The sequence below is a fragment of the Schistocerca cancellata genome, chromosome 5 (genome assembly GCF_023864275.1).
Source record: "Schistocerca cancellata isolate TAMUIC-IGC-003103 chromosome 5, iqSchCanc2.1, whole genome shotgun sequence".
Taxonomy (NCBI): Eukaryota; Metazoa; Arthropoda; class Insecta; order Orthoptera; family Acrididae; genus Schistocerca; species Schistocerca cancellata.
In genome coordinates, this window is record NC_064630.1 from 685,367,891 (window position 1) to 685,381,400 (window position 13,510).

Genomic DNA, 13,510 nt, shown 5'->3' on the forward strand with positions numbered 1-13,510 from the left:
ATAGATGAATATCTGAGGTCAACTGTGTTTCCTTTTTCTATGCAGGCACTGATCGCGTTGACTCACAGTAGGTCAAACATATTGACAGTTATGGAGATCACTTTTGAAATAACGAACAGTTTACTTATTTCATTTCCGCCCGTCTCGTTTACATTGGACTGCCCCTTATATACAGTTGTTCTTATGATTCAAAAACTCTTAATCCATATCATACGATAAATTAATAAGTAAATAAAATCAGTTTTGTGTATCGTTAAGCAAGTAAGGAATTAAACGGAAGATCCTGTAGCGTGACTAATTTCATTGTGAAGGCATCTGAGCGATAAGACACGCTCATGTTATTGCTGCCCTCCGTGAAAGTGACGAAAAAAGTTATCGACATTTGTAATGAAATTAGCTGTATACAGAAGATGAAATGTGGTCTGAGATTACCATAAAGTAGATTAATGACAAACTTTGCATCAAAACCGGGGAATTTGTAATAGACAAAGTGACAGATGTCGGCTACATACGTAGCACAATAACCTGATTATTTCACTGGCAGCAATAAAATTCTTTTGGGATGAAACTTAGGTCTTACCCTGAAAATGGGATTACCGATAAAGCAGATTTTTATGCATAACAGTGTGTAGATGCCTATCATATAATCTCGAAAACCGGAAAGACTGAGAATTGGTGCCTTTGCACTCAGAACGATTTTTCCCTCAGCAGCGGAATGTAGTACGATTAGTTATTTCCTTTATGCCAGGCCACGAGTCGAACTGGGACCATGGTCTGGATTTACAAAGGATGCTGCAAATTAAATGGCGCAAAACAAATAATCCGCACATTTTCTAGAGAAACGGCCAGGAGAGCAGTATATGCAAAATAGGAAGATGATAAGAGTTAAGATTTCCATGGTACTATAGGGACATATACCGATGTTCAAGGAACCGAGTTGTTCACCAGGATGAATTCTGCCCCATAACTGTGCTGCACATGTTAGCCCTGCACTTGGCCATAATTGTAATTTTTACAAAATGCCCAAAGTGGCAAACTGCTCAAATTTATCGCTTCAAGACAGTAAAGCCACTTTATAAAAAAGGGAGAAAGGGATAATGTAGACAATTTTAGGCCTGTGTCTATGGCATCAGTATTTGTTAAAGTTATTGAAATGGCTGTGTATGTAAGGATAATTGATAATTTTTTATCACATAATTTGCTATCAAATGCACAGTTAAGCTTTAGAAGTCGTTTGAGAACTGAAAATTCTATATTATCTCGTCTATGTGCGGTACTGGATGGGTTAAACAGTACGTTTCGGACGCTAGGGATATTTTTTTATTTAACTAAAGCGTTTGATTGTGTTGATCACAAAATATTATTGAAGAAGTTGGACCATTACAAAATACGGGGAGTAGCTCACAACTGGTTCTCCTCTTTAACAAGAGACAGCAAAAGGCCATTATTCACTGTTGAGAATGGCTGTGAGTGGAGTGTGGTCAAATGGTGGGATGCTCCATTGACCAGTGTTGAGGCCACTCCTGTTCCTTATTTATATAAATGATATGCCCTCTGGTATTACGGGTAGCACAAAAATATTTCTGTTTCCTGATGACACTAGCTTAGTAGTAAATGATGTTGTATGCAACATTGGCTCGGTTTCAAAAGTACAGTTCATGACATAAGTTCATGGCTTATAGAAAAGAAATTAACGCTAAATCACAGTAAGACTCAGTTTTTACAATTTATAACGCACAATTCAACAAAACCCATCGTTTTAATTTCACTGAATAGGCATATGATTAGTGAAACTGTTCAAATATGTAAGAGTTCAGATAGATCGGAAACTGTTGTGGAAACCCAAGTTCAGGACCTTGTTGAAGGACTTAATGTTGCCATTTTACTATTCGAGCAGTACCTGAAGTAAGTGATGGTTCGACACGAAAACTAGTCTACTTTACTTATTTTCATTCCCGTGGGTCGTATGGTATTATATTTTCGGGTAACCCTTCCCATTCTAAAAGGATATTTTTGGCACAGAAACTTGCGGTTCCGGCAGTACGTGGCGTAAGTTCGCGAACCTCTTGTCGACCCCTGTTCACTAATCAGGGTATTTTGACATTGGCCTCCCAATTGCAGATTTGCTCATCAATTTAGTCCTACGGAACTGGTTCAAATGGCTCTGAGCACTATGCGACTGAACTTCTGAGATCATCAGTTGCCTAGAACTTAGAACTAATTAAACCTAACTAACCTAAGGACATCACACACATCCATGCCCGAGGCAGGATTCGAACCTGCGACCGTAGCGGTCGCCCGGCTCCAGACTGTAGCGCCTAGAATCGCACGGCCACTACAGCCGGCCCCTACGGGACTTTACGAGTAAATGAATAAATAAACTAATATGACTAATAACATTTGAGTAGAGTAAAATGTCTTCGACTATTTTTGGGAAGAGTTAGTTCAACTTCGTATGTAGCGAGAATGCAGTTAGTTGCTCTTTTCACACTAAGAAGGTGCAGGGCATTGTCAACAGATATTTCTAATGATACGCAATAAATTCGTTTTGTAATGGACACTTCATCATTGTAACAGACTGAAAATAAAACGAGGACTACTTCCAGCCATCCGCGTACACCTAATGAGTGATACATACGTTTATGTTCTGATAATCATATGTCTAGAAACCAACACGAGCTGAGATACATCCACAGGACCTTAAACTCTTCTTTCCAGCTGAGACATGAGCCAAAACCCCCTCGTCACCTGTCAGTTACACATGACGAGACACTATTGGCGTTGCTACCTGACTGGTGTCCTGATACGTCTTTCAGCCATTCTACGTAGAGAATCAAGCAGTCTTTCACCATCCGGCTCCATTTGCATTACCTTACACGCATTGGCCACACTCTGCCGATAACGGCTGTACACTACCGATGAGGTGGAAGTGGAGCCACATATTGCTTCGCTGTGAAACGGGCTGAAGGATGAACCAAGATTCGTGATACCAACATGTACAGTGCCTATAGTGTATAGTTCTGCATAACAGACAGTTGTAAATGATATGACAAATTGGTCATTATCTCTGTGTGTACCAATCATTATAGAAATTCTTTTTCTTGTTTTGACATTTATTTCATACCTTTTTATTACCATTTTGTATAGTTCTTGTGGAATTCTTCTTATACCCACTGATACACTGAAGAATGGAAGTTCTAGGTTACGTTTAGTTACAGAATAGGAATTGATTTCTTTTCTTGGAGAAAAAAGTACTGTTCTCTATTCGGTACCGCTTTCTGTCAAGAAGGAATCTTCTCTTCATTTTCTTTTGTGCTTATTACACTGTAATCTCTTTTTCTGTTTTAGTTTCTTTGTAATTTACAAAATCTAAATTAATGCTGATGGGAATGATATATAATATCCGGTACTGGTACAATGCATAAAGAATATAGTTTAATTTAAAAGAGGAACCATACTGAAATCCTTTACAACATTTGTGATGCCACACCGATAGAGTGAGAATGTGTTGTATATTATTGCTATCTAGAAGTAACAGTCAATGAAATCCTAGAAGATAATGATAATCCACAATGTTTCATTTACAAATACGAAACGATTCTGTGAAATTCGTTCTCCCTCCCATCATCAAGAAACTTGTTTTATTGGTAACACTGATTTTCTACAGAGTACGATCAAACTTGCCCGACGGAGAATTGTGTACTTACACAATTCTGTTCAGCTGTTCTAATACTGTGCCAATCTCGAATTCTGAAGGTGACTAACGAACCCCCTTCCTCCTTAGGCACAATAAAGTCACACCTGTGTTTTTACAGATAAAGTGTAGCTACTATCTTAGGTTTGGGACGGGTTGTGCAAATACTCTGTTTAGTCGACATCTCGCCATGTACACGAACAACACGCCTATATAGACGTCACATGTCGGAAGTGGTCAGTATAATGAAATTCGACGGAGTGTTACCGGGGTATTAGTGTTCCAGAGCAATTTATGCCTGTTGATAGTATAAACGGCATGCATAAAAAACGAACGTGATTAAATCAGTAGTCTCGCTACATGGCTGACGTGCAATAAAAGCCGTTTTAATATGCGAGAAACATTATTCCACCTCCAAGGTTGCGAACAGGTTCGGCGAGGCGTGAGGGTGATAGCAGACGTTGGCTCGGTGATAGCAAGTGGCGTTCCTTGCACGCGGAGCACGTCCGCTGTGGCCACACGAAATACGCCACTGCTCCCTCTCCCCTCCCTCCGTCCCTCCCGCCCTCTATCCAGGGGTGGCTCTCCCTGCACCCAGCAATCCAAGCTTTCACGCGAATGAAGCCCCCAACCCTGCCGAATAGTAAACAACTGGAAACTATCTGCAGCCCCTTCTCGCTATTGCACCGTGGGGAATATTGCCGACTGTTTTTAAGATGCCTCAGTTTCTTGAAAGGTTGCCAGTTTACACCAGTGCTCACTCAACGCTGTACAATTACTTCATTGGTATTTTGATCGTACTTTGTGGGATAAATACGGAGGGTAGCCAGATTTTTAATAGAGCTCCGGAAGAAAAGCCTTTGTACAAAATAGAAAATGAATCTACTGTGCACTTTCGATAAGATAGAAATATCTACAGAGAAAGCATTCAGATGTGTAGAGCACGATTTTTGTCAGAAACATGCTTTTTGTCATAAACATACTCGTACATTACCTCGAGATCGCACGTGAGTACGTTGCGAATTAGTGTTTGTACTTACTGGTTTCGCGAATTTTGAGTATTATTAAAAGTACATCACTAACACAGGCAGACATCGTTCAAAGGTACTGTGCATGATGAACAAGTACATCATCCGTTATACAGTCTGCCTTCGGTACCTGTAGAGGACATCGTTTACACTTTGACGAGGTTATGCCTATTTTCGACAGGTGTCACAGCTCAGGTGTTGCTGCTACATTTTATTTGTTGCTATAAGAAAGGAAAGGATGGCCAGCGTTACTTTTGAGCTTTACCGCAATATTGAGTCTCTTTTAATAAACCAAGCTGCTGAAGCATCATTGAATCGCTTATCTGTGCGACTATGACAAATGCCTTCGAAACCGGATCGAATTTGGACCTGCGATCTGCACCAAATCAGGGACATATCTCACAATTTTTAAGTATGAAACTACTCCCATATGTCCCTTAATATTGGTTCATCTCTTTGCACCTACTTTATTAATCGTACATACTCAGTTGGCATTAGATCACATTTTCAGTCTAAGACAATTATTTAAAAAAAAAAGCTGGGAATACAGTCTCCTCGTCGATTTGCGACGTGCATGCAACAGCACACACAGGAATAGCCTATGCAGTGTACTGCGTGAGTTATGAATACCTGAGATGCTAGTGAGAATAGTGTAAACTTGTATCGATGGGTCAAAGGTAGCAGTGGAATGTTGGAGACACAGACGACTTGAAACAAGGTGATGTTCTATCCTGCGTTCTGTTCGGTGTCGTCGTAGAGAAAATAATGAGTGGGCTGCAGTACAGATGGATTTCAATTGCCCCACATATACTAGTGATTTAGTCCTACCAAGTGAATCAAACCGTGAGTTAAAAGAAACGTTCTGGAAAATGGACAGCTATGCCAGAGAAGTTTGGCTAAAGATGAATCTAGACATAATAGATTTCGTGTAGTTAGGTAGCCACATCGAAATAGACATTAAAAAAAGAATAGCAAAGGGAATGAAATGCATGTACTTCCTCAGGCAGGTGCTCAGTTCAAATTTAATGACAGCGAACACTACTATGAGAATATATAACACAGTGATACGTGCAGTATTAATGGTTGGTTCGGAAACCTGCAGCATGACAAAATGAGAAAAGGCAAAACTATTAATATTTGACCAGGCCGGAGTGGACGAGCTGTTCTAGGCGCTACAGACTGGAACCGCGTGACCACTACGGTCACAGGTTCCAATCCAGCCTCGGGCATGGATATGTGTGTTGTCCCTGGCTTAGTTAGGTTTAACTAGTTCTAAGTTCTAGGGGACTGATGACCTCAGAAGCTAAGTCCCATAGTGCTCAGAGCCATTTTATTAATATCTGAAATATGAAATATGAGATAGAAATGGGAAACAATCTTAGCTGAAGGAAAACGCAGGAGGAGGAAGAACGGGGAGATGTATCTCTGATGCGGGGACCAACAATCTTACAAAACCAGAAGAGCAAATGAATCCAGAGGCAAAGACTAATGAAACAGGCTTTTGACGGGATATCAAGCACCAGACCCCCCCATAAGACGACAGCGCTGTATGGACGATATGGGGAAGAACCTCATAGCCGTTTGTTTGAAACATCTGGAACAACGGAGCGCAAAAGAGATAAAAATGCAGACAGCTTATGAAGGCAATGCATGATCTGCAGGGCCAGTGATCGCTATTCACCATGTCAGGCATTAGTACTACGATATCCTACTCTGATAAATACAGTAGTATATAGATCTGTATAATCCGCAGCTAATTGCTCAAATTTTCTAGTTCAAATTGCTTTAGTGAAAACTGGCCGTACTCTGCACACATTCAACTTATTGACTGACAGCACACTCTCTTCCCATGGAATTTATCTAGCACTCTTCTCGTAAGTATACGACCATACAGTCACACGCATTATGCTTACGACATTAACCCTTTAATACACTGTGTCTCAGTATTTGCAGCACGTAAAGCATTTATTTCTGGCATAACAACTGGAATTAGACCTCTGTGGTAATGGACTACGAGGAGTAAATTTTTTCTTAGATGGATTTCTATTTGGGGCTATAGTAGTAAAGGCTATACGTCACTCCACTTACCACTACATAAATGTATAACAACTGGCCAATAACTGTAATATTGCAAGACACAAGATATTTACGTCAATGGAGGATGTTGAAAAATTTTAGTGCACAGGGATTCGAACCCGGGTCTCCTGCTTACAAGGCAGGTTCTCGAACCGGCTACAGGCCGGCCTAGCGCTCTCCAAATTATGCCTTCAGCAGCTAGCTTCCTTCAGCTATATTAAAGCATTCGTAAGTAAAGAAATTTTTCTACTTCAAGTCTAACTAAAAGCTTTTATTTCCTCTCGAAGCCAAAACCTCCCTCTTCTTCAGGGCGTGTTATTAAGTTGTGGCACTTTAGAAGAATTAAAATTATGATGTGACTCTAATTGAAATAAGCGAACTAAGTATACTTCTACATAAAACCGAGACTTCCTCTGAAAAGTAATTGTTCGTTGATTTTATTTTTAAATAGCGATATATAAGTATATAAATGGAGTAAATTTTTTCATTTTCCTGTTTTCTCTGACAATTTTGTGCCTTTCTTGGTGCAGATACAGTATGAATTCAGCTACAGGGCCGTAGTTGCGCTCGAGCAGCAGCGGCGTGCGCAAAGCTGGTGCAACGCGCTACCTGTGCTTGCCCAGAAGGAGAGCTGCGAAGCCGTGCACGAACTGTGGCGTGAACAGAGTGAATTGCTGTGCGTTGTTTTTATGACACAGCAAAAGTTTCGTGTTATTGTGCCACAGAATCGGTCGTGGACAGAGTTGTATGACATGATAGCCAACTTCTGCAGGGAATAAGTAGGCGTAGAGTCCCCAGACTAAGGCGCCGTCGTCCAGCTGCAGGCGTGGCCGACCACGGCGCACTGAAGAGCGCTGTCGCCGCCCCACATCGTTGATCCACCTTCCGTGGAAAAGATGACAGCGCCGAAACACCGCGAGAAGCTATCCAAGAGTCTGATCAGGGGGCTGCCTTGGATCTGCAATGAGAAGGCGGCCCAGGAGGTACTGTTACGTGCCGGATTCAGGGGTGCACAGTGCTACTAAGCTGCACAATAGAACGGATAAGAAGAGACCGCCATTATACATTGTCGTAGTGGAAACTGCGACTGATGGCAGCGACATCTTCGGCATAAGGAAGCTCTTATGCTTTCCTGTGACCGTCGCAGCTCTCCCCCTAGGCATGGACCCTAAGCCACAGCACTTTAGGTGCAAGCTGAAAGACGTGTACCTCGATATTGCCGCAACTCGCCGCGGTGACAGACGTCGAGACGAGGCGCCAACTTGTGCTCGCTGCGGCGGGACACATGCGGCAAACTGGCGTGGCTCCACGGACGTAGCTAGTGGCGGCTGGGCTAGAGATAAGGCGCAATCTGAGAAGACACGACGGTGGTGCCATAAGCGCCGCCGGACAAAGACGCAACCGAGAGGCGAGAAGACAGCTCCCACTGCCCACAGACGACCGGTATACCACGCCACTGAGAGTGACGCAGGGGGACCGGCCGCCGGCGGTAGCTCAGCTGGTTCATAAAAGCCTCTAAGGACTATGGGACTTAACATCTCAGGTCATCAGTCCCCTAGACTTAGAACTTTTTCTTTTTTTTTGGTGATCAGTCTAGTGACTGGTTTGATGCGGCGCGCCACGAATTCCTTTCCCGTGCTAACCTCTTCTTCTCAGCGTAGCACTTGCAACCTACGTCCTCAATTATTTGCTTGACGTATTCCAATCTGTCTTCCTCAAAAGTTTTTGCCCTCTACAGCTCCCTCTGGTGCCATGGAAGTCATTCCCTCATGTCTTAGCAGGTGTCCTATCATCCTGTCCCTTCTCATTATCAGTGTTTACCACATTTATCTTTCCTCTCCGATACTGCGTAGAACCTCCTCATTCCTTACCTTATCAGTCCACCTAATTTTCAACATTCGTCTATAGCACCACATCTCAAATGCTTCGATTCTCTTCTGTTCCGGTTTTCCCACAGTCCATGTTTCACTACCATACAATGCTGTACTCCAGACGTACATCCTCAGAAATTTCTTCCTCAAATTAAGGCCGGTATTTGATATTAGTAGACTTCTCTTGGCCAGAAATGCCTTTTGTGCCATAGCGAGTCTGCTTTTGATGTCCTCCTTGCTCCGTCCGTCATTGGTTATTTTACTGCCTTGGTAGCAGAATTCCTTAACTTCATTGACTTCGTGACCATCAATCCTGATGTTACGTTTCTCGCTGTTCTCATTTCTACTACTTCTCATTACCTTCGTCTTTCTTCGATTTACTCTCAAACCATACTGTGTGCTCTTTAGACTGTTCATTCCGTTCAGCAGATCATTTAATTCTTCTTCACTTTCACTCAGGATACCAATGTCATCAGCGAATCTTATCATTGATATCCTTTCACCTTGTATTATAATTCCACTCCTGAACCTTTCCTTTATTTCCATCATTGCTTCCTCGATGTACAGATTGAAGAGTAGGGGCGAAAGGCTAAAGCCTTGTCTTACACCCTTCTTAATACGATCGTCCACTCTTATTATTCCCTGTTGGTTGTTGTACATATTGTATGTGACCCGTCTCTCCCTATAGCTTACCCCTACTTTTACCAGAATCTCGAACAGCTTGCACCATTTTATACTGTCGAACGCTTTTTCGAGTTCAACAAATCCTATGAAAGTGTCTTGATTTTTCTTTAGCCTTGCTTCCATTATAAGCATTAACGTCAGAATTGCCTCTCTCGTCCCTTTACTTCTCCTGAAGCCAAACTGATCGTCACCTAGCGCATTCTCAATTTTCTTTTCCATTCTTCTGTATATTATTCTTGTAAGCAGCTTCGATGCATGAGCTGTTAAGCTGATTGTGCGATAATTCTCGCACTTGTCAGCTCTTGCCGTCTTCGCAACTGTGTGGATGATGCTTTTCCGAAAGTCAGATGGTATATCGCCAGACTCATATATTCTACACAACAACGTGAATAGTCGTTTTGTTGCCACTTCCCCCAATGATTTTAGAAATTCTGATGGAATGTTATCTATCCCTTCTGCCTTATTTGACCATAAGTCCTCCAAAGATCTTTTAAATTCCGATTCTAATACTGGATCCCCTATCTCTTCGAAATGGACTCCTGTTTCTTCTTCTATCACATCAGACAAATCTTCACCCTCATAGAGGCTTTCAATGTATTCTTTCCACCTATCTGCTCTCTCCTCTGCATTTAACAGTGGAATTCCCGTTGCACTCTTAATGTTACCACCGTTGCTTTTAATGTCACCAAGGGTTGTTTTGACTTTCCTGTATGCTGAGTCTGTCCTTCAGACAATCATATCTTTTTCGATGTCTTCACATTTTTCCTGCAGCCATTTCGTCTTAGCTTCCCTGCACTTCCTATTTATTTCATTCCTCAGCGACTTGTATTTCAGTATTCCTGATTTTCCCGGAACATGTTTGTACTTCCTCATTTCAACAATCAACTGAAGTATTTCTTCTGTTACCCATGGTTTCCTCGCAGCTACCTTCCTTGTACCTATGTTTTCCTTCCCAACTTCTGTGATAGCCCTTTTTAGAGCTGTCCATTCCTCTTCAACTGTACTGCCTACTGCGCTATTCCTTATTGCTGTATCTATAACGTTAGAGAACTTCAAAAGTATCTCGTCATTCCTTAGTACTTCCGTATCCCACTTCTTTACATATTGATTCTTCCTGACTAATGTCTTGAACTTCGGCCTACTCTTCATCACTACTATATTGTGATCTGGGTCTATATCTGCTCCTGGGTACGCCTTACAATCCAGTATCTGATTTCGGAATCTCTGTCTGACCATGATGTAATCTAATTGAAATCTTCCCGTATCTCCCGGCCTTTTCCAAGTATACCTCCTCCTCTTGTGATTCTTGAACAGGGTATTCGCTATTACTAGCTGAAACTTGTTACAGAACTCAATTAGTCTTTCTCCTCTTTCATACCTTGTCCAAAGCCCATATTCTCCTGTAACCTGTTCATCTGCTCCTTCCCCTACAACCGCATTCCAGTCGCCCATGATTATTAGATTTTCGTCCTCCTTTACATACTGCATTACCCTTTCAATATCCTCATACACTTTCTCTATCTGTTCATCTTCAGCTTGCGACGTCGGCATGTATACCTGAACTATCGTTGTCGTTGTTGGTCTGCTGTCGATTCTGATTAGAACCACCCGGTCACTGAACTGTTCACAGTAACACACCCTCTGCCCTACCTTCCTATTCATAACGAATCCTACACCTGTTATACCATTTTCTGCTGCTGTTGATATTACCCGATACTCATCTGACCAGAAATCCTTGCCTTCCTTCCACTTCACTTCACTGACCCCGACTATATCTAGATTGAGCCTTTGCATTTCCCTTTTCAGATCTTCTAGTTTCCCTACCACGTTCAAGCTTCTGACATTCCACGCCCCGACTCGTAGAACGTTATCCTTTCGTAGATTATTCAGTCATTTTCTCATGGTAACCTCCCCCTTGGCAGTGCCCTCCAGGAGATCCGAATGAGGGCTATTCCGGAATCTTTTGCCAATGGAGTGATCATCATGACACTTCTTCAATTACAGGCCACATGTCCTGTAGATACACGTTACGTGTCTTTACTGAAGTGGTTTCCATTGCCTTCTGCATCCTCATGTCGTTGGTCATTGCTGATTCTTCCGCCTTTAGGGGCAATTTCTTACCCCTAGGACAAGAGAGTGCCCTGAAACCCTATCCGCTCCTCCGCCCTCTTTGACAGGCCGTTGGCAGAATGAGGCTGACTTCTTATGCCGGATGTCTTCGGCCGCCAATGCTGATTATTTATCAAAATTTAGGCAGTGGCGGGGATCGAACCCGGGACCGAAGACGTTTTGATTACGAATCAAAGGCGCTACGCCCTTTTTTTTCTTTTCTTTTTTTTATTTATTTTTTGTATTTTCTTTAACAGTAAGGAACTGAAAACTAGTAAGTGCACTCGTTGGGTCGAGTTGGGGACGCACATAACTAAAACCATGCTTATAGTTGTAGAAAAAGGCATAAAGAAAGAGAGCAAAGTGCGGGGCCAAGGAAACCATGAAACAAAACTGAAGGGTGGAATCCTTACCACCATTAACCAGTGCTACATCTTGCACTGGATGGGAAAACAAAAACTGCGAAGACCTTTTCGCACCGGGGCAAAAAGAGGAAATGGGGCAAATACTGCTACAGAGGGTGAGGGTTCACAACGAAACTCTCCATCTGCTGTATCATCCAGGTATGACTTCTCGTAATGATGAAAATAGATCCCACGTTGCACCGTGTAGTGTTCTATCATCGTCTTGTAATCTTAGCTTCTCTTACCCGTGATGTTCCAGCTACGTGGAGGGTCGTGGAACGCACTCCACAAATAATTGGAAAAATATTGTCGATACTTTGGGTAACGGAGGATCTTGCAATGTCGTTCCTGCAAATAGTTCCAAAAGTCTAAAGTGTCCTTAGTGCCGTCTTGAAACAAATAATGCACTGCATGTCCACGAAGCCACGTCATTGCATTAGTTTTAGTGCGTGGGTAATACATCTCATCCGGGATCGATATGATTCGGCGTTGTTGTTGTTGCGGTCTTCATTCCTGAGACTGGTTTGATGCAGCTCTCCATGCTACTCTATCCTGTGCAAGCTTCTTCATCTCCCAGTACCTACTGCAACCTACATCCTTCTGAATCTGCTTAGTGTATTGATCTCTTGGTCTCCCTCTAAGATTTTTACCCTCCACGCTGCCCTCCAATGCTAAATTTGTGATCCCTCGATGCCTCAGAACATGTCCTACCAACCGATCCCTTCTTCTAGTCAAGTTGTGCCACAAACTTCTCTTCTCCCCAATCCTATTCAATACCTCCTCATTAGTTACGTGATCTACCCACCTTATCTTCAGCATTCTTCTGTAGCACCACATTTCGAAAGCTTCTATTCTCTTCTTGTCCAAACTAGTTATCGTCCATGTCTCACTTCCATACATGGCTACACTCCATACAAATACTTTCAGAAACGACTTCCTGACACCTAAATCTATATTCGATGTTAACAAATTTCTCTTCTTCAGAAACGCTTTCCTTGTCATTGCCAGTCTACATTTTATATCCTCTCTACTTCGACCATCATCGGTTATTTTACTCCCTAAATAGCAAAACTCCTTTACTACTTTAAGTGTCTCATTTCCTAATCTAATTCCCTCAGCATCACCCGACTTAATTTGACTACATTCCATTATCCTCGTTTTGATATTGTTGATGTTCATCTTTTATCCTCCTTTCAAGACACTGTCCATTCCGTTCAACTGCTCTTCCAAGTCCTTTGCTGTCTCTGACAGAATTACAATGTCATCGGCGAACCTCAAAGTTTTTACTTCTTCTCCATGAATTTTAATACCTACTCCAAATTTTTCTTTTGTTTCCTTTACTGCTTGCTCAATATACAGATTGAATAACATCGGGGAGAGGCTACAACCCTGTCTCACTCCTTTCCCTACCACTGCTTCCCTTTCATGCCCCTCGACTCTTATAACTAGCATCTGCTTCCTGTACAAATTGTAAATAGCCTTTCGCTCCCTGTATTTTACCCCTGCCACCTTCAGAATTTGAAAGAGAGTATTCCAGTCAACATTGTCAGAAGCTTTCTCTAAGTCTACAAATGCTAGAAACGTAGGTTTGCTTTTCTTAATCTTTCTTCCAAGATAGGTCGTAAGGTCAGTATTGCCTCACGT